Source organism: Octopus bimaculoides, chromosome 8 (genome assembly GCF_001194135.2).
Source record: "Octopus bimaculoides isolate UCB-OBI-ISO-001 chromosome 8, ASM119413v2, whole genome shotgun sequence".
NCBI classification, from domain to species: domain Eukaryota; kingdom Metazoa; phylum Mollusca; class Cephalopoda; order Octopoda; family Octopodidae; genus Octopus; species Octopus bimaculoides.
Window position 1 is genome coordinate 95,503 of NC_068988.1, and position 4,858 is coordinate 100,360.

General features: G+C 35.5%; 1 protein-coding gene across 1 annotated transcript in view; it reads left to right on the forward strand.

Moving 5' to 3' along the window:
• The window catches only part of LOC106871962 (carbohydrate sulfotransferase 11), a 36,677-nt gene extending 33,029 nt beyond the window's left edge, over positions 1 to 3,648 (forward strand). The window contains exon 4 of the mRNA XM_014918742.2: positions 2,044 to 3,648. The gene's annotated coding sequence lies outside the window, so the exon portion shown is untranslated. The remainder of the gene's footprint in view (positions 1 to 2,043) is intronic.
• Positions 3,649 to 4,858: the final 1,210 nt, after the last annotated feature.

Below are 4,858 nucleotides of genomic sequence, written 5' to 3' on the forward strand. Positions count from 1 at the left end.
GAAAATGTCCCTTTTATTTGGAAACTATGGAAATATTTCTAGAAAACATTTCATTTCATTTTTCCCACAATTTAATTGTTTTTCATGCTTTACTCCAAGTTGAAAAAGTCGCAAAGACTGAAACCGGTACTAAAATTTTCTTCATGATAAAATTATTTTAGCATTTTCTACTTTGTCTTATTTTCCTTATATGTGTGTGTGTGTGTGTGTGTTCTAAGTATGTATGTATGTATGTATGTATATTACTGAGATACGTTGTGGTCCTTCAAAGTGACCGACTTTCTAACAACCACGACCACGAACTTCATAAACCGGAAGTAAATGAAAATTCGCTCTGAATTTTTTTTTTCTTCATTTTTTGGAGTAAGTATACTCACGATCCAAAATTTCATGAGGCACCAAAATTCGGTGAAACCTTATAAGAATTCAGGTTTTCTACATTTCACCACAGAACTAAATTGCTAAGTGTATCAACAGACATAGCTACAACCGAATTAAGTGTTAGTGATACGTCATTTTCCAAAACCACCAACAGAGGCTCACACACGTATGGGTGCGTGTGGTGTGTGAATGGCGTCGCCTCTTTTATGCTTATTTAATTCGTTTTCATGCTTTTAGCATTAAATTACATTTGCACAAGACTGAACGGCTCACGTGACTTGCATTTTCCAAGAGAGTTCAGAATCAATACAGGAAGAACGATAAAGGTGGAGGTGGAGATCCAGCTTTCTCGCATTCACTTTCAAAAGTAAATATAAATGGAATAATTGAATAAAAATAACTCTTGGCTGCTTGTTTATACAATGCCTATGTTCGTTGTTGCAGTAACAATGGGTTCCGTTTTGTTTTTGAAAGTAAGACGTGTGAGCGATACACCAATGTTGATTTTTACTGGAGTTCCATAGAAGGTAGTTTGTAGCAAAGCAAGTCTGAAGAATTTTCTGGGTTTAAAGACGAGCCAATTTGGGGAATACAGCTTATGATGTGCTGGTGTCTATAAGTGATGATCAAAAATTATAAGCCGTACTATTTCTAGCAACTTTAATGGGCTTGTCGCCGCCTGAAGGTTGCCGGTCTGATTTGTAGTGCTGACTGATTGGGTTGATGAATAAAAATATGCTTCTTTGGCTGCATGAAGAAGTAACTGAACAACATAGGCGAACATTTAACAGATTTTATTATTGAACATAAAGACAAAATGCGTTGGCCTTTACAGTAGAAATTGCATAGGGGGAGAGAGATACTACTTGGAGTTACGGTATGTTATTGATATGGCAACCTACTTGCCCGACATTACTGGTGTAGTGATGTCAGTATGTGACAACCTACAATTTTACGAGAAAGAGGGGTCGCCATCTTGTACGTAAAACGACAAGAAAAATAAGAACGCCAAATACTGCAGTATTCACCTAGAGGGGGTTCCTCTTATACAGATGTATAATGCATAAAAACACAAAAATATATCATAGCAATCGAGAATCATCTGGCACGGGCCCCGAAACTGCCAGATCACGTGATTTCAGTGAACTACGCTTCTTCAGTGGCAGGCATCTGCATGCCTGCCAAGTCTCGGTCTCAATAGTATATTGAATTACAATCTTTTTCAGTTACTGACGTCGCAAATAGCGAGAAGGCTTATTAAAAAACATAAATGTTAGTGAGGGAAGTTGTATTAATTCCAAAAGACAATCGCTATATCCAAGTTACTGAAAAGACACTGTAATTCTATACATTGTTGGCAGCAAGCTTTGGCTGGTGTGAGGCAACCGGGATCCTGTCACTGAAGAAATACTGTACATTGAAATTATGTGATCTAACCCATGCCAGACGTTTATCATTTATATATGTCTGTGCTTTTACGTACCATGTATCTATATGAGAGGACCTCTCAAGATGTAGACCTCAGTATTCGGCGTTCTAGCAATACATCCTCGTTAAGCTGGATATGTTTGCCTTTTGCATTAATACTGCTTCTGACGCTAATATTTATTTTATATTTAATATTTTTGGTTGTTGCATAACATTTTTTCTTTTTTTTTCCAGATGTTTATGGTTACAGCAACAAGAGAATCTACATTTATCCATCGCACACCTTCATTCTTTAATATGTATTAACCATCAACACCACTACCAGCACGTGGTCGTGACGACAGAGGAGTTTGTGGTGGTGGTGGTGGTGATAGCCGATCTTCCGACCGGAACAAGGAAACTATATTTCCATGTATCTTTTCCATAGCTGATACTATCCGTTGGCCCAAACTCTAGCCGTGTAAGAAGAATATACTGGAGCAATCACTACTTTTGGAAAATCTTGAAAGGAAATGTCTATCAAATAGACTGGTTTAAAATATTTTAAAATCAACATACAACGACATTTTAAATGAGCAGAAAGCAGTGTGCATGACAAAACGTTTCCTAAGACATCCCTGTATTATCAGAACTAACACAGTTACGACAACGAAGTCTTTGAAAATACAAAATAATTAAAACTAAAGCGTATAAGAACAATTAGTTTTTCTGTTACATAATTACCAATATGTTTTAGTATTTTTAGATTTTGCAGACAGGAAAAAAAATTATATCAGATAATTACGATTACATTATATTTTAAATCAAATCTGTGTGCAGTGAACAGCTGCTTCACAACCTGCAACGCTGCTAACTTCATTGTAAATATACGGTTATACCAATAATTATTGTTGCACTCGGTTATTGATGGTAAAACTCTCTTTAATAATCTAGAGGAGTTAGGCTTTTCAAGAAAAGGAAAGGGAACAGTAAAAATACGCAATACTTTTTAAAGATTGATAAGTAACAATTATCGTTCTTGTTATTAAAATACTCGTGATGGAACTTTTTGTTTCTTTGTTAGAAACTAGCACCCTTCTTCTATGAAGAATACTAAGGTGTGTGTGTGTATAATACATACATACATATATATATACATATATATATACACACACACACACTTTATTTGCGGGCTAACAAGGCTACCAATTGTTTCATACAAAATTTTCTCATCCAAAATGGAGACGAGTACCAACGCTCTCATGCAGTACGCTCGAACAATTGTAAGGAATATCTTTACATGAAACTATTGGTACCTTTGTTGACTCACAGACAAAAGAATATTTATCCACCAATGCAGTGTTGAGCACCCATTCTCACTGTTCGATATTAGTATGCATATATATATATATATATATATATATATATATATATATATATATATATATATATATATATGAAAGCATGCATACATATATACATAGATGCATTACATGTATATATGCTTTCACATCATCATTGATGTCGTTTTAACATCCACTTTTCCCTGTTCATGGAATTTGTCGAGGCGGGTTTTCTTTGAGTGGATGCCCTTCCTGTCACCAACCCTCACCTGTTTCCAAGCAAGGTTATAATATTTCCCCCTTACCATACACGTTTTCACGGAACATTTGAAACAAAAGACACCCACAACTATCACGCGATGTCAAGGCAACGAAATGCTAACTCACACACACAAATTTGTAATGCATTCCTAAAACTGGTTTCAATGGTTCAAAGACCAATTAAGTACTTAAATATTCGTAAAGATGTGTACACATTTTTTTTTAATGAATTAAACTGGTTACTTTATTAGCAAAACGTGTTTTATATTTAATTTAATCAATATTCTTGATACACCTTCAAATACATGCTACTAGCAACTGTAAATTGTCTCCCTTAGCTCGTTTTTGTTTAGATTATGCAAATTACTTGGCTATAAATGTGTCCTACTCCTTTTTTTACAAGTCTAAATCCTTTTAGCTACTGAAAATGAGGTCGGACAATTGTCGCACTGATGATGGGCTATTGAATCAGAAACGTTTCTATAACTGTTCTCTCATCTTTAGACAATAAGCTTATCATTTTCATAAAAATAGCTTATTAATTACAGGTAAGGACACGGTATTTCCTTATGCAACCATCATATAGTACCAAGTATATTAAAGGCGTCTAAGTCAATGCTAAGTCCTACCTGTGTTAGCAGTGCGATTTAATCATTTTTTTTTTAAAGTTATTCTCTGAAGATTTTCTGTACAAATTAGAGCCAGCACTGAAAGTTACAATGTTTCGTATACGAATACATCTATGTAAACAATGCGATCAAAGATAGAAAAATAGGTCATAAATGTACCTATTACAATGTGGTTTGTGGATGGTTAATGGTGTGGTGCTGAAGGAGCAATAAATAACTTCTGAAACACGCATATACATACATTACCTATCTTCGTATCCTCAATTACGTTGGTATACGAAATGTCGTAACTTTTAGTGCTGGCTCTAAGTTCTCAGTACCATTGTGAAATATTCAGTCACCACAATCACTCCCTTGCATAGATTCGTTGACTTGTCCGAATGTGAGCATTCTAATAACCATTTTCACTCTGTAAATCATTCATTAGATTGCATTTAATATTTCCAGTTTATTTGACTATTTCTACCTTATATAGACTGTCACTCTGTCGATTACGACGAGGGTTTCAACTGATATGATCAATGGAACAGCCTACTTATGAGGTTAACGTGTAAGTGGCTGAGTACTCCACAGACATGCGTACCCTTAATGTAGTTCTTAGAGAGATTCAGCATGACAAGGCCAGCCCTTTGAATTACAGGTACAACTCATTTTTGCCAGTTCAGTGGACTGGAACAATGTGAAATAAAGTGCCTTGCTCAAGGACACAACGTGATGCCAGGAATAGAACTCATGACCTCACGATTGAAAGCTGAACACCCTAACCACTAAACCAAGTGCCTTCATCCTGCCTTTTATAAACAGCCTCACACAACTTACAAACCTTTCATAACAGCC